The sequence below is a fragment of the Eulemur rufifrons genome, chromosome 9 (genome assembly GCF_041146395.1).
Source record: "Eulemur rufifrons isolate Redbay chromosome 9, OSU_ERuf_1, whole genome shotgun sequence".
Taxonomy (NCBI): Eukaryota; Metazoa; Chordata; class Mammalia; order Primates; family Lemuridae; genus Eulemur; species Eulemur rufifrons.
This window is the reverse complement of record NC_090991.1, coordinates 17,734,084-17,756,138: the sequence shown is the minus strand read 5'-3', so window position 1 is coordinate 17,756,138 and position 22,055 is coordinate 17,734,084. Positions and strand designations below refer to the sequence as shown.

The following is a 22,055-nucleotide window of genomic DNA, read 5'->3' as shown; positions in this document are numbered from 1 at the left end:
CCTTTGAGACAGAGTCTTGCTCTGTCACCCAGGCTCAGGCAATCCTCCTGCCTCAGCCTCCTGAGGTAGCTGGCACTACAGGCGCTTGCCACCACGTCCGGCTAATTTTTACTATTTTTAGTAGAGACGGGGTCTCACTCTTGGCTCAGGCTGGTCTCAAACTCCTGACCTCAAGCAATCCGCCTGCCTCGGCCTCCCAGAGTGCTAGGATTACAGGTGTGAGCCACCATGCCCAGCCAAGCCCATTTATTTTTCATGGTAACCATCAAGAATACTGAAGGGAAAGTTTGAAAGGAAAGAGCAAAGGAACCTAAGAGTCATCTTCAGAGAAAGACAAACTATTTCCCTTTTTTAATCCCTCTTTCTCTGCCCAGTAAGGGTTGTTTCCAAAGATACTATGCAACTTTCTATTCGAATAACATACTAAAATTTCCATAGAGCTAAAGAAATGTGTCCTTAGTATCCTACTGATTTTAAAAGTACCCAAACTAAAAGTTTTTTTTTTTTGCACTTAGGATTTAAAATTCAACCAAGAGACCAGACTGCACCTTGCCAATTACTATAATCTTATTAACACAATTAGTACATATCGTTGTGAATGGCATTTAGTTCTATTTCTGTCTATTTTCCCCACCGGCAGCAGTGAACTCAAGAGTATGATCTCAGAATACAAAAAGCCATTAAGACTGCTCCTAATAGATTCCTTTAAAATATGATCCTACACAGTTCTTCAAAGGAAGGACCTTATGTTACAATTGTGAGATGGAGTTTTACAATACTTTGACTTTTTGTCTGAAAGAGGTCTGGAAAAAAAATAAATAACTGCAGTAGAGAAAGGGAGTGAAATGTGTCATACTGCCTATTAAAGTACATCAAGTTCATACTTTAGTCTTGGGATAACTGCATCCAAAAACTGACTTGTAAGTAATTATCACCACTATCTGCAATAAGAGTTAATTGGACATAATTGAACTAATGCCCTAATCAGAGGGAAGCTGCAACTGGCGAAGAGCCCACTCCTCCTGCTCCTTCAATCTGCAAATGAAACTGCTAATGATAATTTGTGGACAAACATGAAACTGCTCTCACGGCTTCCTCACTGCACATCAGTGACTCCAGCTAATGCCCAGAATGTTGGGCCAGGAGAAAAATCATTAACCAGTGCTTCCTTTGATAAAGATGAATTTTAACAATAACCAAGCCTATTAGGGCTGAGGGTTGATGAGAATTGTTAAATTTACCCTTGACACCCTAAGTAAAGAACTGTGGTCTGATCGCCACATCCTAGTAGTATGCACTACATGTACCCTGTGCTACTAGTATGTAATAGTAGAAAAAGACATCATGCAGGCCAGAAGCTACTATTACACTAATAATTTACCTTCTTGTAAGAGAATCCTGGATAATCTCATTTTCTGACAGGCAAATGGCATTGTTGATCTGTTTCAATAGCAAAGATTAAATCGCTTCTCAATGGACTTTGGAGTGACAGATTCCTGCTGCCTGACTCATTTACCTCCAATTCTGGACAAGAACTGTGCCCTTTCCCCTAGAATTTAGTATCGGACTCTACTTTCAACTGTGTCTACAGCCTGAAGGAACTAAGACTCCTAAGGGTGTTGCAGAGTCTCAGAAAGTCACTCTATTTTACAGCAGGGGAAAATTGTAGCCTTTATATCAACAGTGATGTGTAAAGTGGGCAGGAGACCAATACCCTAGTGAGGCAAACAGAAGGCAAAAGACAAAAGGTACAAAGTGCTACCACTGCTTATTTTTGTTTTAAGCTACCCAAGATGGCAATTCATATCTCTGCCTATCTGCTCTTAGGTGATTTGGGTAAGGAGGTGTTAACAGCTAGAAATTAATGTAATCAGAACCTTTCCTGGACTGGGTGGTAGGTCACTCCTGTAGTCCTAGTCCTTTGAGAGGCCTAGGTGGGAAGATCACTTGAGGCCAGGAGTTTGTGGCTGCACTGAGCTAGGGTGGTGCCACTGCACTCCAGCCTGAACAACAAACTGAGACCTTGTCTCAAAAAAAGCAAAAAACAAAATGAAACAAAAAACCCCTTCCCAAATAAGCAGTTGGACACGTCCATTTGGTACAAGTTATTTTAGAAGGTTAAACTTCACTTTCTCTAATCATTAAAATACAACACTCTCTGATATAAAATATGGAAAAGCCTAGAACAGCTCAGCCAGGACATAAAAAATAGAGAAGAAAGCAATCATTATAGTGAGGGATCTAGAAACTGTAATATGGACAGTAAACAGAAACAGGAGTTTAGCCCGAAAAACACTTAGTAGGGATATCATTCATTCATTCATTTATTCACTGTGTACTGACTATGCATCAGGTACTGTGATAATACTATGTATTGAGAATACAAATACGGGCCGGGCGCGGTGGCTCACGCCTGTAATCCTAGCACTCTGGGAGGCCGAGGTGGGCGGATCGTTTGAGCTCAGGAGTTCGAGACCAGCCTGAGCAAGAGTGAGACCCCATCTCTACTAAAAATAGAAAGAAATTATATGGACAGCTAAAAATATATATATAGAAAAAATTAGCCGGGCATGGTGGTGCATGCCTGTAGTCCCAACTACTCGGGAGGCTGAGACAGGAGGATCCCTTGAGCTCAGGAGTTTGAGGTTGCTGTGAGCTAGGCAGACGCCACGGCGCTCACTCTAGCCTGGGCAACAAAGTGAGACTCTGTCTCAAAAAAAAAAAAAAAAAAAAGAGAAAATACAAATATGACAAACAAAATCTCTGATGAGAAATGTGAACAAAGTTGCTTGAAAACCCAGAGAATTAAACAAATACTTCCATGGGACAGTGAGAAAGAAGGGAGAGCAACAACAGGGTCAATGAAAACTGCGTGAGAATTTGCCAGATTGAGAAGGCCACTATAGGCAGGAAAAGCTAGTATAATTAAAGGCATACAGTTGTAAAACTAAATGGCTTCTTTGGGGAAGCACAGAGCGTCTGGTATGGAGAGCAGAGTGTTGGGTATATGTGCTAAGCCTGGAGATGAGCCTAATGTGTCAAATTATATTTCATACTAGAAAGACAGAATAGCAGATTAAGAACAGAGCTGAGCTGGAGTCACGGCTCAATGTTCTTACCATTAGATTGACATGAAAGTAGACCCAATACCACACAGAATATTTGTGATGATTAAATGAGATTACATTTGTAAAGTGCTTAGTACAGTGACTGTGCTTAACGATGATAGTTATAACTATCATTAGCTAACATCAGACTTTATCCTGCAAAAGCCATGGGGAGGTAAGGACAGGTCTTAAGTAGAGTAACATAATCAGAGGTCTATTTTAAGTAAATCTGCTGGAAATGTGAAAGACAAAGACTATCTGGCTATAGCAACTTTAAGGTGAGAGATGATAAAGATCTCAACTAACGGTGTCATAGAAGAGACGGCATAGAAAGGAGTAGCTTTATCTCTGAGCACCAAAGATCAAAAATAGGTTAATAAATTAAAGGTTGAAGAAAGGCAATTGTAAGTGAACATAAAGAACAATTTGAGCTTGTTCAACAGTGGCATAGAAATATTCAAGCAAGTGCTTGCTTTGGCAGCACGTATACTAAAATTGGAACGATACAGAGAAGATTAGCATGGCCCCTGCAATTTAAAAAAAGAAAAAAAGAAATACTGAAGCAAGTCTATGGCCATACCACCCTGAACGGACTGCACCTGATCTCATCTGCTCTCAGCAGCTAAGCAGGTTTGGGTCTGGTTAGTACTGGGATGGGAGAAATACTGAATGAAGCAAAAGCAATGACCACTCATCAGGAATGATGGAAAAGGGTTTATTTTCAGTAGCTAAGAATTTGGAATAGATGACCATTAAATTCAACTTCCATATTCTATGATTCTAAATCACTTACAAAGGTGGTTTTGTAAAGTCATTAATAACACTTTACAATTTTCAAAGTGCTTTCACATTGACTCTCTCACCCAATCTTCTCAAATGCCCTATGAGATAGTTTGGGTATGTATCATTAGTCCCATTTTCACAGGCAAAGAAACTAGGAACTATACAGTATAAGAAGCTGATCCAAGGGCCGGGCGTGGTAGTTCATGCCTGTAGTCCCAGCTACTTGGGAGGCGGAGGTGGGAGGATGAGGTTGCGGGGAGCTGATTGCGCCACTGCTCTCCAGCCTGGGCTACAGAGTGAGACCGAGGGACACAAAAAATAGTAAGTACCTTGACTACAACCAGATTTTCTGACCCAAGGTCTCTGCTCTTTCCACTCTCACCACTGCCTCCAATACAGTACCAGAGTTGAAAATCCATTCTGAGAATCCATCCCTCTGTGGTCAGCTGTTCCAGTGTTCATTCTCAAAAATCAGGAAATTCTTCTCCATGTCTTATATTCCTTGCTCAGGAACTTTGGCCTATTCCTTCGTCCTCTTCAAAGTGAGTAACAACTAGTCACCTATGTCCTTCCTATTGGAATGCTATAAAATGCTGTAATTTCTCTCCTCTAGGCAAATTAATCCCAGTTCCTTAAGTTTTGTTTTGTTTTTTTTTACATAAAGATTCTTTCCCTTAAACTAGTAAATAAACTTGGTCACTAATTTAGTACTAGCTCCAGGAAGACAATAATCCCTTTCCATATACCCCGATTCTAATCTCCAGATAAGAGAGTACTTCTCTGATCATACCAGTATTAATTGAGCATCTACTACGTCAAAGGCACTACTCCAAAACCTCAGGACTCAGCAATGAACAAAACAGACAAAAATTGCCTTCATGGTGCTTTCACTTTTACATGGTATGGGGTGAAGTAAGATAGGAGGGTCAAATAGGTAAGTTACATAAAACTCTCAGGTGATAAATGCTACAAAAAAATAAATAATGTAAGGAGATAGGAGTATAGGGTCTCACTCTGTCGCCCAGGCTAGAGTGCAGTGGCATGATCATAGCTCACAGCAGCCTCAAATTCCTGGGCTCAAACGATCCTCCTGCCTCAGCCTCCCTAGTAGCTAGGACAACAGGAGTACACCACCACAACCAGCTAATTTTTCTTTTTTTTTGGTAGAGGCAGGATCTCACTATTACTCAGGCTGGTCTCAAACTCCTGGCCTCAAGCAATCCTCCCAATTCAGCCTCCAAAAGTACTAGGATTACAGACTTGAGCCACTGCACCCACCTAGCCAATACTTCTTTAACCAGTTGTGAAGAACTGAGAGGTGAACAGATGTGGGCAGATTGAGGAGGGGTAGAGGGATTTGGCAGAAATACAATTTTAGAGAGCTATAAAATTGGTGTACAGGTTCAAGTGGCACCAGCCTCTCATTTCCAGAGGCACTAAGGAACAATCTCCCCCAAAACATACTGTGAACAATAAGACAGACACATTTCAGTTGGTACATTTGTTCAGCTTGGAGAAAAGAGGAAAAAAACATAGCTTGATGAAAAAGCTCCGTGTTTCAACTTAATTTTGCCAGGGACTATGAAAATAGATGAAGGATTTTTCTTAAAAGGAAAGGTTCCTTTTGCCTCTCTGGGAGAAATGTTCTAACACGGTATCACATTCCAATTGCACCGTACCTCTCAGGGATTGAATAAAGCCCAAGTACTAAAATCCTTTGTAAAGCACTTTAGTGAATGTACAGTTAACACCTGGCAGGTTAAAACCAAGATGTAGATTCTTCATTAATCTATCGGTTCCACTTTCTGTTGAATGAAAAAGGTTCTGGAAGAATAAGATAAGCAAAAGCCAAATCAGTATACCTTTATAGCTACAAAATTAATGTCTTCATAACAGTAAAACCACTTCCAGTTGAACACCTGGGTAATGCAGAGGGCCCCTTCAGGAACCCAGGAAATGTGACTTTTCCAATGATACGTTGTGACCTGGGATAAGCTGCCTTTAGCTTCTCAGTCTTGATACACCTTTCCTTTTAAAGTAGATTAAGTTTTATCCTTTACATAGTAAATGTGAAGATAAATAAAATGTCAATGGTAGAAGTGCTTTTAGCTTTTAGAAGGAAGCAAATCTAAGTTATGACTAATAATGCTTATGCTTCTCTTCTAAGGCAACAGGGATGTTGTCTAAATTATCTCAATTCTCCAAGTGAAATAAAATCTGATTTTTCATTCAGCTCAGCAACTGATTCTCAAAAGCACTTTGCTGAAGGCAAAATATTAGTGATTGGTCATGGAAACCTTTCCTTTTAAAGCTGCCATAATATTAAACTTAGCTTCTAAATAAATAAATAAACAAACCAAGAAACATGGCCGGGCGCGGTGGCTCACGCCTGTAATCCTAGCACTCTGGGAGGCCGAGGCGGGTGGATCGCTCGAGGTCAGGAGTTCGAGACCAGCCTGAGCAAGAGTGAGACCCCCGTCTCTACTAAAAATAGAAAGAAATCATCTGGCCAACTAAAATATATATATACAAAAAATTAGCCGGGCATGGTGGCGCATGCCTGTAGTCCCAGCTACTCGGGAGGCTGAGACAGGAGGATCGCTTGAGCCCAGGAGTTTGAGGTTGCTGTGAGCTAGGCAGACGCCACGGCACTCACTCTAGCCCGGGCAACAGAGCGAGACTCTGTCTCAAAAAAAAAAAAAAAAAAAAAAAAAGAAACAGACATTTTTCCACCAAACAGCATTAAAGGAATCCTCAGCTTTAGGCTGGGAGTGGTGGCTCACACCTATTAATATAATCCCAGGACTTTGGGAGGCTAACTGGGGAGGATCACTTGAGGCCAGAAGTTGGAGGCCAGACTGGGCAACATAGCAAGACCCTATCTCTACAAAAAATTACAAAACTTAGCCAGGTTTGGTGGCAGGCGTCTATAGTACCAGCTACTCAGGAGGTTGAGGCAGGGGGACTGCCTGAGCCCAGGAGTTCCAGCCAGGGCAGGAGAGAGTGAATGAAGGAAGGAGAGAGGGGGAGAGAGGGAGAGAGGGAGGGAGGGAGGGAGGGAGGAAGGAAGGAGAAATCCTCAGCTTTAAAGTGATAACTGCTTTCCAACCTGGGTCCAGCAGAACGACTCCTACAAAGAAGGGTGGAGAGAAGGGCCATCTGGCATCAATGAGTGGTTGATTAAGAGAATACACAATCAACACTCACAAGGGCATCCAAGGAGTGGCCTTCAAGAAGTAAGCCCCTAGAGCACTCAAAAAGATTGGGAAATTTGCCAGGAAGGAGATGAGGACTCCAGATGTGTACACTAATACCAGGCTCAAGAAAGGCTGTCTGGGCCAAAGGAATAAGAAATGTCCTATGGCATATCCCTGTGTGGTTGTCCAGAAAACATAACAAAGACAAATATTCACCAGAACAAGTTCCATACCTGGGTTACCTATATACCTGTTACCACTGTCAAGATCTACAGACAGTCAATGTGAGTGAGAACTAACCACTGATTATCAAATAAAGTTGTAAAACTGAAAAAAAAAAAAAAAAAAAAAAAAAGCGAGACTTACATTACTACTTTAATCACAACCTAACTATTCTAAATGGATTTCATTTTGGCCAATAGCTCTGATCATTAGCACATACAGCCCAGTATTAGAAGGGTTTGCTTTGGTAAGCCCAGTGATAGAAGAGGGGTTTGTTTCTTTGACTTGGCTACTGACAGCTCACCACATATGATGAATGATTTCCATATACTATGGGGCCAAAAGACTCCAAAAAACACAAGCCAGTACCAAAAGCTAGTTTACAGAGAAGTCTGAGATATTTGAAGCATGAGAGGAATTGGACATGAGGGATAGTCTCCATAGCAAGCCTTGAAGATGGAAAAGGCGATGTGGCAAGGAACGCGGGCAGCAAGCAGACGGGGACCCAAAGTCCTACCGCCCCAGAAGAACAGATTTCTACCAACAACGTGAATGAGCCTGAACACAAATTCTCCCCCAGAGCCTTCAGACAAGAACTTAGCCCAGCCAACACTTTGATTTCAGCTTTGTAATACCCTGAGCAGAAAGTCAACCCAAGTCACACATTGTACCAGGACTTCTGACCTACAGAACCATAAACTAATAAATGGGTGTTATTTAAGTCTCATATACACAAAAAAGCTAGTTTATGTATGACTCACTTGGAGGATCTTAATTCTCCACAGGATCTCAACGCAATTAGTTAACAAGGGTGCAGTCTCTTCTGGAGCTGGAATGTCCATCTTTTCCTGCCCTTGACAATCAGAGCTCCAGGTTCTTAGGCCTAGGACTTACAACATCAGTCCCCCTGGTTCTTGGGCCTTTGGCCTCAGACTGAATTACACCACCAGCTTTCCCCGTTCTTGAGTTTGCAGACGGCATATTATGAGACTTCTCAGCCTCTATGATTGTGAGAGCCAAGTCTCACAACAAATCCTCTCTTATGTATTTATATATCCTACTGGTTCTGTTTCTCTGGAGAACAAAACACTGATTTTGGTATTTAGTATTAAATAAAATAAACTGTATCAAGGACACTAAACCGAGCTGAATTTTTCTAGGTCCAGTACTGAGTTATATTTTACTTTTGATGATTAAGGAACTAAGTGTAATACAAGCTCTTGGCTATCTTGCCTTGCCTACTGGTCAGTCTAATGACCAGAGAAAGAAAACAAATCCCTAATCAGTTTGTTCAGCTAGAAAATCCCCAAGCATGGTGGCTAAGTGAGATGAGGCAGGAGGTGGGAAGATTGCTTGAGGCCAGGAGTTGGAGACCAACCTGAGCAAGAGGGAGACCCTGTCTATACAAAAAGTAGAAAAATTAGCCTGGTATGGTGGTGAGCGCCTTGCAGTCCCAGCTCTTTGGGAGGCTGAGACAGGAGGATAACTCCAGCCAAGAAAGGAGTCTGAGGTTGCAATGAGCTATGACCCCACTGCACTCTAGACCAGGAGACAGAGCAAGACCCTATCTCCAGAAAAAAAGTAGAAGCCCGGCATGGTGGTGCACACTTGTAATCCCAGCTATTTGGGAAGCTGAGGTAAGAGGATCACTTGAGCCCAGGAATTCGAAACCAGCCTGGGCAATATAGCAAGACCCCATCTCAAAAAAAAAAAAGGGCCTTGAGAATTTCTTTAAATTGATTTTACCTGTCTATTCTTTGCCTGCTTACCCTTTTGTTTCAATATTCAAGAACACACTGTATTTACTGATCAGGAATGGACCCTTAACTAGAGATCTGCTCATACCTTGGCAAAGAGTTCCACTCTTACCTATTCGTCTAGGCTGCAATGCAACAAACTCAGTCTATGACTAAATTGGATCTAATCAGCCCAGTACTCCCTTTCTGGGATCCACCAGCACCAAATATAACAAAACTTCAATTGGTGACACATGCCTGTAGCCCCAGCTACTCTGGAGGCTGAGATGGGAGGATTGCTTGAGCCCACGGGTTCAAGCCCAGCCTTGGCAACTTAGCAAGATTCTATCCCTAAAAAAAAAAACAAAAACAAAAAAAGTTAGCCATCATAACTGGCAGATTTTTTTGTTTGTTTTTAAATTTTTTTTTGAAGAGACAGAGTCTCCTTATGTTTCCCAGGCTTGTCTTGAACTCCTGGACTCAAGTGATCCTCCCATCTCAGTCCACCTGAAATGCTGGAATTATAGGCATGTACCACAGCACCTGGTCTCCTAAAAAATTTTTTTATAAAAATTAATCAGGTGTGGTGGTGCACACTTATTGTCCCAGTAACTTGGGAGGCTGAGGCAGGAGGATCAATTGAGCCGAGGAGTTCAAGGCTACAGAGAGCTATGATCGTGCCATTGTACTCTAGCCCTGTGGTCCCCAACTCCTGGGCCAAGGACCAGTACCTTCTGTGACCTGTTAGGGACCAGGCCACAGAGCTCCTCCCAACCCCCGGCCCCTATCCACGGAAAAATTGTTTTCCATGAAACAAGTCCCTGGTGCCAAAAAGGTTGGGGACCACTGCTCTAGCCCAGCAAGACCCTGTCTCAAAAAAAAAAAAAAAAAAAAAAATTCAATTTGGCCTTTCCTTTATATCACAACTTTTATTCCTCTAACACCTCATCCTGAACGTTCTTCTGTTGATTGATAATAGCATCCTGGTCTTTGGATTCCCTTCACTAGCCAAGAAATAAAACCAGCTTATCAGGGTGGAGATAGGAAAATTTTAAAATCACTTCAAATAGGACTCCTGAAAGTTCTTGGAGAAAATAATTAAATATATTAAAAATTCAGAGACCTTGGATCTGGGTCCAGCTTTACTACCAAATCACTAAGTTATCTAGACATTCACAGGGCATTAGTTTTCCCTACCTCAGAGAAATGCTGAGACCAATGAAAGTATGCTTATTTAATTCACTGGATAAAAATTAACTCATCCAAAATTAAAGATATTTCTTAATAATGTAAATGATTCTTGGGCTGAAAAAACTCTTGTCTTAACCTTTTGCGAGTTGTTATATAATTATACCCTACATCATCACATTTAATTTCCAAGTGTAATGTGTGCTCAAGGTACCAAAGAATTCCTTTAAGCCAGGCCCAGACCTTTTCTTTTACCTTATATATTTACGGATAATGAAATCTCTAAGCAAAATTCTAAGATCTGACCCAACAAAAGGACTGTCCAGTGTTCACGGAATACTAACATATAGAACAAAGTGAGGAGGAAGCAAAGGCCCGGATTCTAAAAAATAAATGAACAATTTAAGAGTCTGGTTTAAAATAAATAAACAAAAAGATGGGTTAAAACTTTATAACAGAAAGGTAACTTTGTTCTGAATGGCTCTAAAATCCTGTAAAGTGTGCAGTATCAAATTTGGTCTAGGTAATTAATTCAGTGGACTCTTCCCTTTTCACTCCCAGATTGAACAGCCCTGAGGATAATTTCCCTCACTCTCCCAGGGCTCAGTTGAAAGATTCATTATTTATGTCCTCAATTGTTTACTCTTTCCTTATTTTTCCATCCATCCAGGCCCAAGGGCAGTATTATCACTGGCCTGTTTCCAAAATGAATGTGTTAGCTCACTGCCCTACTAGTTACAAAACTGAAAATAATCAATCACTGTGGTATTGTAACACTGGGGAGTAACTCCACCTATCACTGATCCAGGAGAGAAGTGAACAACAATGCCAGCCAGGTTACCAAAGTTCAACTATCTTGCGTTAAGTGAGGGCCACACATCATTCTAGTCCTTTATTTTGAGCCACTGAGCAACATATAGATGCACATCCAACAAGAATTCTTAAAGGCCAAAAAGAAAACAAAAAACAAAGAAATAAAAAACAAAACAAAATAAAAGAAAGAAAAAAAAAAAAAACAAGGGAAAAAAGGAATTCTTAAAGGCCAGTATCATTAGAAAGGCAGTTCTAGCCCTAAGAGCAGACTAGTAAACTATTGAGGATTAAACTGATAGAGATGCATTAGCCTAGCAATCATTCTTTGAGAAGAGTTCAGTAACTAACTCAATGGTAATTAATTCCACATCTTTATCTGAGTGGTAAACAGATTACAGACGCCACCAATTCCTCTACCATCAGGATTCAGACCCACAGCAAACAACTTCCTCAAAACATTCAGCTTCCAAGAGTCAAACCCTGGGGGATGGGGCAGTGCTTAAACGCACAAAAAATTGTCTGACACCAGACTGACAGAGCTGAAAAGCTAAAAAGCTAAAAACTACCATCAGCCACATCTCCATATGAATGCATTCATTGTTTCTAAATAAGTCTCTCACTTTGAGAGCTGCACCCAAGTCTTTTTTGCCTCTAATATTTTCTCACCTTGAGTAAGCTTTTCCCAATTCCAAACCTTACAACTCTCAAGCTGATTATTATGAGAATCAAGCAACACCAAGGGTCCAATATTTTCCTTCACCTTCTCAAGGGGATCATTTTATACTTCTGGTGTGAATGAGGGATTAGACTTGAGTCTCCCTTTAGAGAGAACACAGGGCCCTTTTTCTTAGCATTTTAAGCTGTGACTCAGAAATAAGTAGGAAGGATAAAAACAGATTGCTAAAGAAAATTAAATCAGTTACTTTAACCTCAGCAGCATTATGTCCCCTCAACCTAAGAGATTATGGGAAGTCATGGCTTTGTATAATTGTTTCCTTGCAGAAGACCAAATTTGAGGATTTCCATGCCCCTTAAATGTATTTGGAGATCAGTGTAGATACACCCATGATTAGTTCTATACATAGCCTATTGTCTCCTGGGAAAAACTCTTCTTCGGGGAACCTGAATCACTACACCATGCAAAATACTGACTTCAAAAATCAGTCAAGAAAACAGAAACATAAAAAAATAAAGTGATCAAAGTGTAATATAATTTTATAAAGCTTTATTAACTACTCACCCATGGGTAGAGAACAAAAAAACTACCTGAGATACCAAATAGAGGGGCTACCTGTTTTTTACTAAAAGCAAGTTAAAGTGGCCTGGACTCCAAGTGATTTTTTTGTCACTTCTCCAGGTTGCTCTACCTTAGGCATCAAAGTGTATTAGGTTTGTCAAGGTTTCCAATCAGTAATTTTTAAACAGTTCACTTTCATTAACAAGTTAGGTAAGACAACACCTGGGGGATCCTCTTTCCATCCTCATTCATTCATTCATTTATTGTGAGGTAGGGTCTCCCTCTGTCACCCAGGCTGAAGTGCAGTGGCGCCATCACAGTTCACTGCAGCCTGAAACTCCTGGGCTCAAGCCATGCTCCTGCCTCAGCTTCTCAATTAGTTGGGACTACAGGCACACGCCACCACACCCAGCTAATTTTTTATTTTTTTGTAGAGACGGGGTCTCACTACATTGCCCAGACTGGTCTAAAACTTCTGGTGATCCTCCCAGGAGGCCGAAGTGCTGGGATTACAGGTGTGAGCCACCTCACTCGACCTCCCTTCCAATTTAAACATGATTCACAGAGCCTTTAGGGACAAATGGGTAATAAACTAAAAACCCAAAACCCAGCACAGGATTACTATCAATCTACTTTTTAGTAACATTTCTATACTAAGGGTACTTGAAATTTATTTTTTAAAAAAGTATATGATCCCTATTAGTTTCCACAACTGAGATGGTTTCCAATCCTATCACCCTTATTCTTTATAATACTTGCTTTCACCCCAAATTGTTCCTGATTGGTTAGGCATTCAATAAATCAATGCAAAGAAAAATCATTAATCCAGCTAAAACTGTAAGACAGCTCCAGCGTATCAATTCTGTTTTCAAAAGTTGACTCCAGGCCAGGCACGGTGGCTCACGCCTGTAATTCTAACACTCTGGGAGGTTGAGGCAGGAGGATCACTTCAGCTCAGGAGTCTGAGACCAGCCTGAGCAAGAGCCAGACCCTGTCTCTACAAAAAATAGAAAAACCAGCAGGGCACGGTGGTGTGCCCCTATAGTCTCAGCTACTCAGGAGGCTGAAGGCAGGAAGATCACTTGAGCCCAGGAGTTTTAGGTTGCAGTGAGCTATGATGACGCCACTGCACTCTAGCCAGGGTGACAGAGAGAGACTCTGTCTTAAAAAAAAAAAAAAAAAAAAAGAAAAGAAAAGAAAGGGTTGACTCCAGTTAGAACACTTTGGAAACTGAATCTGGATTACGTGGATAAACTGACCCATTTTAATTAATATTTACCAAAGTATTGCCCAAAAAATGATATTCATCCCTTCTGGTATGGTAGTTCTATGCTAATCACCATTAAAGTAAGCTTGGTCCAAACATCTTTAGTTGAAATGCCCAGTGAAAGCAAGGGTACCAGGAACATTGCCACCCAACACACACACACCCTTTGTTTCTAACATCATAAATTTTGGGTTTTCTATCTTCAATTGATAACATTCCTCTCACTTTAAAACCTATAAACAGGTTCCCGATTTTGGCTGAAGAGATTCATGTCCTTAAAAAGGCATCTGTAAATTGTAGAAGCAAAGGAAATCAAAACAGATAAATATTGTTTAAATTGTAAAGCTACAGCCACCTAAATTCATAAAGTTTGGGAAACAGAACCCTTTAAAAAATAAACGAATCAAAATTCATCTGGATTTTAAGTTTGGTTTTGGTTTCTGACGACAGAAACTAATCCCTCTGAAAGTCTATGAATATAAGAACTATATTGATGGAGAAACAGGTAAGACTTTTTAAGTTTCATTAACAGCACGGTAAGTTTGCCAGCTTTAGCCAGGTTTCTCCAACAGAGCTGAGCTACCACACAAAGCCAGTGACAATGTACTCAGGGAAGAGACTTTAGCAGAGTTAATAGCTAACAACTATCAGGATTTCCTTTAACCACCATTTGATGGGGGCTGCTCCCTCTTTACACTAGTACCTCCTCTCCTTTCAGATTGTTATTGCTGATTAAGGCAGTCCCAAGGAAGAAAATGGTGAAGACGCCTTAATGGACACGGATGCGGTACAGTTCCAAAAACCCACTCCTCACTCCTAGCTTGCCTTTATTTTTATTTTTATTTTTTTTTTTTTTGCGGTTTACTGCATCAGATACCACACAAAAAAGGGTTCATCTTTTCTTCTCTCCGCATTTTACTATGCGACCGACATCGACACATTAGTAAAACGAGGTAAGAGTACTGAATCTCCTTACCCAGCTGCAGGGGTGAGATGAAGGGAAGGAAAGAAGGATCAAGGGTAGAATTAGAAAATCAATATAAACGGACGGGATGTGGAGATCTTACTTCCCATTCCATTTCCCCTTTTCTTACAAGGTTAAGTCTGCAGAAGTCGGGGTTGCGTTAGAAAAAGCACACACACACCTTTCGCCCTGGAACGGAGGTGAGGTTCGCTCCGCAGCACTCAGTAGGGCTCTGGGCTCCGCCCTGCCCGCCTAGGGCAGCTCAGCCTAGCTCGCCCGGCTGGGGAAGAAGGATGAGAAGGGGCTTCTAGTGATCTTGGCAGGGGGAGGGGGAGGCGGCTGCTCCGGGTGCCAGGCTCACCGAGCGCAGCACTCAACGGTGCGCCGACACCCCCTCCCCCAGCTGGCTGCTGCTAGCTCTCCTCCGCCGCCGGAAGCCAGCCCCGCCCCCTCACCTCCATCCCAGCTCTCGACGAGCCCCCTCCTGTCCGCACAACCAATGGTGAGCCAGGGAGCCAGCAGAGCGACTCGCCAAGCAGCCAACTGGGGAGGCCTATTGGGAGGTCAGCCGCCCGGGATAGGCCAGCTATCCGCGGCCCCGGCCCCCGTGCAGCTCCTCTTTGTTAGCGCTGCCCCCATCTCTCCTGGCCCTCACCCCAAAGAAGGGAGCCCAGCATCCCGCAGCTGGGCCAGGTGATGCCCCGCCCCTTCTCCCGCTCCCCCACCCTCAGACTTCAGCAGCAATTCCCACCAGGAGACACCCGATAGTAAAAAGATGGTACCCAGGCCTCTCTGCCTCCCCGTCATTTTCTCAGACTAATCAATTGCACTCCCTCATAACAGTGGACGAATTTAGGTTTGCATACTAGATCAGCTGCACACATCAATCCTCCCAGTTGGAAACTCCTGCTTCCCGTGATGCAGAAATTACTGGGGGACGGGGGGGCGTACTGAAAAAGAATGTATCTGGTAGTTGGTGGGGTGGGGGAGAAGGAATACATCAAATCATCTGCACACACAGATGCACACACACAAAACACAGTTGGCTCCAACCTGTTTCAGATATAAGACATCTACATCCAGTTAAACCCAAGATGACCACTCCCTTAGCAGGTTTCAGTACAATTAGGAAGCAAATACCTAAGTCTTATTCAACCCACATACCTAATATTAGGGAAAAAACTCTCAGCAACAGCCAGGCTGCTGCATAACTAGCAGGTTTCATCAACACTTCAATCACTAATGCCAATGTAGGAGCATAAGGCTGGTGGGATAGAATATGCTAAAGATTGTTGTATATTTTCTTAGGTGTAGTGGTAGAGCGGTACATAGGGCTCATTTAAGAAAAATAAAATGGGGATGGGGAAGGCAAGCTATTTATCTAGGTTGTCATTTTGGTTCACAGAGTTCTTCCAAGTGAAAGATACTAAATATCTGTATCACTCTCTACAACCTTACTTAATTCTTCCAGCACTATTATAATTTAAAACAAAACTTTAGCCTCATCTTATGTGGTACTCAAAGCACTTCATATATAACAACCTCAGTCTTCCTGGAAGATAGAAAAGGAGCTGTACTGCATGCCAGTTTTAAAGCCAGTTCATTTTTCTGACCTGAATTAAAAGACTCTGGCTTAAACAGATAGATATAGACATAGACTGTTGTCCCCCAACCCCCTGGGGCATCTGTGGCCCTAGGAACCAAAGGGGGCCTGCACAGCAGGAGGTAAGTGGCAGGTGAGCAGCAGGCTTTGTCTGTATTTACAGCCACTGGCATCACCGCATAAACTCTGCCTCCTGTTAGATCAGTAGGCGTTGGGCATTAGATTCTCTCATGGAAGAGCAAACCCTACCATAAACTGCATGTGTGAGAGATTTAGGTTGTGCGCTCCTTATCCTGAATTATCCTGAAACCATCCCCGCCCCCCCCCCCAGTCTGTGGAAAAATTGTCTTCCAGGAAACCGGTCTCTGATGCCAAAAAGGTTGGGGACCACTGGATAGAGACAGAGACAGATAGAGAAGAGACAGGGTCTTATTCTGTTGCCAGGGCTAGAGTGGAACTCAAAGCATTTCATATATAACATCATAGCTCACTGCAACCTCAAACTCCTGGGCTCAAGCGGTTCTCCTGCCTCAGCCTCCCAAGTATCTGGGACTACAGGTGCACATAGCTGGCTAATTTTTCTATTTTTTGTAGAGATAGGGTCTTGCTCTTTCCCAGGCTCGTCTCAAACTCCTGGCCTCAAATGATCCTCCTGCTTAGGCCTCCCAAAGTGCTAGGATTACAGGCGTGAGCCACACTGCCCAGCCTCAAAAACAGATTTATGGAAGAACTTCATTGGTGTTTCACAGGCTAGCTTTTATTAGGTTACATATGAAAAGAACAAAATGTGAACTTTTTTACTATTTTAGATTCTGGCAGATTGTATTATAAAATAATCACATCTATTTTTTTTTTTTTTTTTTGAGACAGAGTCTCACTTTGTTGCCCAGGCTAGAGTGAGTGCCGTGGCGTCAGCCTAGCTCACAGCAACCTCAAACTCCTGGGCTCAAGCGATCCTCCTGCCTCAGCCTCCCGAGTAGCTGGGACTACAGGCATGCGCCACTATGCCCGGCTAATTTTTTCTATATATATATTTTTAGTTGTCCATATAATTTCTTTCTATTTTTAGTAGAGACGGGGTCTCGCTCTTGCTCAGGCTGGTCTCGAACTCCTGACCTTGAACGATCCACCCGCCTCGGCCTCCCAGAGTGCTAGGATTACAGGCGTGAGCCACCGCGCCCGGCCATCACATCTATTTTTTAAGCACATATGAATATTATATGTCTGTAGGTCCAAGAAAATATCTGGAAGTATAAACACCAATCTGTCAACAGGGGTTACTGAGAGAAAGGAAGGAGGGGAGGGAAAGAGCAAGGGACAGAATTTGTTTTATTCTATCTTTTAAAAAATAAACAAACAGGGCCAGGCCTGGTAGCTTACACCTATAATCCCAGCACTTTGGGAGGCCCAGGCCAGAGGATCACTTGAGTGCAGGGTTTTAATGTTACAGTGAGCTATGATCTGGCCATTGTACTCCAGCCTGAGTGACAGAGGGAGATCCAGTCTCAAAAAAATAATTAATACAAATAAAAAACATGCATTAATTTGTAATTTTTAATAGATTAACTGAGTAAAATTATAGATTTATCATTTTGAAACTTTCTATGTTTAACATGTCTTTTATAATCTGTAAAACATATTAAAACAAAACAAACATATCTCTCAGAAATAGATGGAAAAGATCAATAGGCTGGACGAAAAACTAGTTTAGGTAACACTCACCTAGTCTGCTCAGTTTGCACATTGTTATTTCTTGAGCACCTATTTTGCAAATTTCCCAAATGGCATTTATATAATAAGCACGAAGCAAAAAAAGGAATTTTCACACTTAATTTACTATAATCAAAATTAATATACAGTTTTCAGTAGAACTGAATAACAAACACAAACTAATAACAATGATCTACCCTGGGCAGGTGGCAGTGGCTCACACCTGTAATCCTAGCACTCTGGGAGGCTGACCCAGGATGATTCCTTGAGCTCAGGAGTTCAAGACCAGCTTGAGCATGAGTGAGACCCCGTCTCTACTAAAAATAGAAAAATTAGCTGGGTGTTGTAGCGTGCCTGTAGTCCCAGCTACTTGAGCCGCTAAGGCAGGACAATGGCTTGAGCCCAGGAGTTTGAGGCTGCAGTGAGCTATGATGACGCCACTGCACTCTACCCAGGGCAACAAAGCAAGACTCTGTCTCCAAAAAAAAAAAAGAAAAGAAGAAACAAACAAAAAAAAGGAAATTGAACCCTCCTCCTCATTCCCCTTTCAAAAAATGATACAACCTGAACAAGAAGCTGAACACTCTTAAAAAAGCATTTTCCCCATAAAAACCTGCTATGTGACATTTACAGAAGTCAAACACCCATGGCACAGAGCACAGAGACTTGGATAAAAAAACCTTATTATTCACTAGACTTCAAGAGAACAGCAGGGTCTGAAAAAAATAGTGTGATAGTTTAAGAAAAGAAAAGGCAATGCCTTGAACTACTATTTCAACGATGCAAGGTATTCCTTAACAGTAGTTCGGTTTGGGGGTTTTTGTAAAAACTGGGTGCACTTTCTCTTTCAGACACCAGAGGGAAGTGTAAAATCCATTCACTGCATCTTTGGATTTCATTTTATTCATTCACTCACTCACACCACCAATTATTTATTGTGTTCCTATATACCAGAAACTCTATTGAACCCCAGAGACAAAAAGATGAATAAGATGTAGTCTTTGGCTTGAAGGTGCTTAGTTATATAGGGAAAGCTACACCAGTTAAAATAATAATAGTAATAATAAAGGCAAACTACAACAGAGAATGCAGAAGAGTAGAGAACCAAACTCCAGCCTTTGAGGGACTGTAGGTTTGGGGCAGGACAGAAGGAAAAGTATTCCTGGCAGAGGGAGGAAAATGTGTGTCGATATAATAATGCACACTAGAAAAACCAGCCTATGAAAACTGGCTTATTCACCTATTATTAATAATAATTTTCCTGGCCTTAATATAAATGGAAATAACCTATAGCTAGAATGGTATCTTTAAACTGTTATCTATAGAAAGTAAAGGCATTATCTGGTGGAAAAGATTTACTAAAATAAGTAGCTGGCTAGGTTTCAAGATCAATCGCACATAGTTTAAAATGCTTGAAGGTAGCAGATACAATTGGAGTTAAGACTGCTTATATGATAAAAAAATTCTTATTCGAAATCAGGATAAATTACTCTAGATCCCACTGAAAAGTGTATCAAGGGTAAATAAATATGTGGAAATTTCCTAAATGTGCTCTTATACAAATTAAGTTTCGCACGTTAGAAAATAGAATACCCTGACAATTAGCTTTCACTGATGCCCTTGAAAAACCTATGTAAAGAGACATCTTGGTTGGTAGGTAAATCATTTCCACACTTAAGTAATTCAAGACTCTACAGGAAACACTTTAACTGATAAACCAGAATTAGAGCTCAGAGTCACCATAAGGGCACCAACGGGAAACACTGTAATCCTAGCATTGAGGATTTCCCCCCCAATCAAAATGACTGTTGCATTTTTTGCTATGGTTTGGGATATTTGGATTGTGTGTGTAGGGTATAGAGAGCTGGAGAGAAGGAATAAATTGTTAACTTTTCATACTGATGGGGTAGCACATGGTAGAAAAAGTAAAAAGCCAAAATCCTGAAAAAGTTTCACACACAGACAAAATGAGACAGCAAACTTGTGAATCAAGCATGATTTGGCATCTTTAAATGCAGAGCCAATTCTCTTTCAGTGCCAAAGCCAATGGCTTCTCCTGTAGATAAAATGGCACAGTTCCTGAAAAAGCCCTGGACGCTGTTTCCCCACAATCCTATAATCTGTCAGAAGACAGAAAACAAAAAGAAGGCTGTGCAAGCCAGAAAAAGCAAATTATAACCAACACAGAGCCAACACTTTACTTCAGACAGAAGGAGCTTTTCTATGCATCTTTGGAAGGGAAGAGACAAAAGAAGCTTACCATTGCTCAAATAATCAAGGCAAACTATTAAACAATTTAACCAAACACCATCTTGGATTAGCATTTGATGCAATAGCCTGCCTTCTTTCTTCTTGTTCATAGCCTTAAAGAATATTTGTACCATGTATAAAAAAAGAGTTGATGGCCGCAGTCTATAAAGAACTTTTATAAGTCAATAAGAGAAAGACAAATAACCAAAAGGGAAAATATTCAAAGAGCATGAGACAGTAAATCACAGAAGAAATATAAAAGGTCAAAAATTGCATATATTCCATATTGTTAGGTAGTGATGGAAACTGCCTTCTCCATACAGTCCTACACCATTTTGTTTTGATAGTACTGCCAACTGCAAGCTTCCAGAGAAACTTTGGCTAGTCTGAATGACAAAAATAAAAAAATAAAGATAAGGATGTCTAGCGTAAGTAATATATTCCTAAAAATATTTAGGATATAAGCTTTGTGAAATACCTAATCTAGGAAGGAAACTATTATTAAATAAATAGAATGGAGACAGGTAAACTGTACATTAAATCCAAGGGAACTAAACAAGAATAGAAGACAAAACTTTACCTATGAATATAATGCAGTTGCCAATCGCTTGGTCTACAATGAAGGTGGATGATGGAAGCAAATAACAGAAAGTCTTAATACAACCACAGAAATAAAACATCTCCAAGAAAGTAAGCTTAGTCAACAGTCTTTGCTGTGAAAGCAGGCCATTCAGGAACCCCTTCACTAGTCACCAAATGCAAAAGAAAAGCAAATAATGCCTCGGTACAGGAAAAGCAAGTACAGTATTCCCATCAATGATGAAAAGAAACCTAAGCCTTTTTATTTATCCTTGATACAAAGAGGTAAAGAACTCAAATTCCAGGCCGGGCGCGGTGGCTCACGCCTGTAATCCTAGCACTCTGGGAGGCCGAGGCGGGTGGATCGCTCAAGGTCAGGAGTTCGAGACCAGCCTGAGCAAGAGCGAGACCCCGTCTCTACTAAAAATAGAAAGAAATTATATGGACAACTAAAAATATATATAGAAAAAATTAGCCGGGCATAGTGGCGCATGCCTGTAGTCCCAGCTACTCGGGAGGCTGAGGCAGGAGGATTGCTTGAGCCCAGGAGTTTGAGGTTGCTGTGAGCTAGGCTGACGCCACGGCACTCACTCTAGCCTGGGCAACAAAGTGAGACTCTGTCTCAAAAAAAAAAAAAAAAAAAAAAAAAAGAACTCAAATTCCAGAAAAAAAGATTAAATTCCAACCTACATAAAGCTAAAAACGTCATGTTACTTTGTTCTAAAATTAGCAATACACAGGTCCCTATGCTGAAAACAATATACAAGACCCTACACGAGATGCCAGTGGGTAAAGTTCTAAGCACATCAGCAGACTTCTGATTAATCATTTCAGTTTTCCCTTATCGGTTTTAGATCACATCCCAATTTTCCCCTATTGTTAATGCCACTTTAAAGGCTGAGAAAAATTTAGTTCAACAGATTGAAATTTCAAGCATTTTCTAAGTGCATTATAGGTAATGATGCCACTGATTCTATATTTAGACTCAGGTATGGAACAAGGAGTGCTACTTTTGCCTGAAACAGCATCACGTCCATCTTCAAAGCCTCATTGCAACCATCACCTAACCCTGCATTAAAATGTCTCTATGGTGTTGCCTCCAGTAAATTAAAATGCTTTTTCAGTATTTTTTTTGTGAGAGGTTGTATCGATTGGCTGCGATGTTTTAAATGCAGACAATAAATCACCCCTACCAGTTCTTTATTTAAATTTTTTTTTTTTTTTTTTTTAAGATACAGGGTCTGGTCATGTTGCCCAGGCTAGACCAGAACTCCTGGGCTCAAGTGATCCTCCTGCCTCAGCCTCCCAAGCAGCTATGAGCCACCTCGCCCAGCCTCCCCATTAGTCCTTTAAATGTTCAGCATTGTAACTGCCATAGGATGGTTGGTATTCATATTCT

The 22,055-nt window shown here is 41.3% G+C and overlaps 1 protein-coding gene and 1 non-coding gene across 6 annotated transcripts in view; one reads left to right on the top strand and one right to left on the bottom strand.

Moving 5' to 3' along the window:
* Positions 1–22,055, bottom strand: part of FAM222B (family with sequence similarity 222 member B) — a 59,408-nt gene that overhangs the window by 25,362 nt on the left and 11,991 nt on the right. The window contains exon 1 of one of the 5 annotated variants that reach the window (XM_069480957.1): positions 14,696–14,959. The exons of the other annotated variants lie outside the window; for them this stretch is intronic. The gene's annotated coding sequence lies outside the window, so the exon portion shown is untranslated. Of the gene's footprint in view, positions 1–14,695; positions 14,960–22,055 lie in introns of those variants that run through there. 5 annotated transcript variants of the gene reach the window in all.
* LOC138392729 (U6 spliceosomal RNA) lies at positions 3,573–3,679 on the top strand. Its single transcript, XR_011235012.1, has one exon. It is a non-coding gene; the product is annotated as a U6 spliceosomal RNA (small nuclear RNA).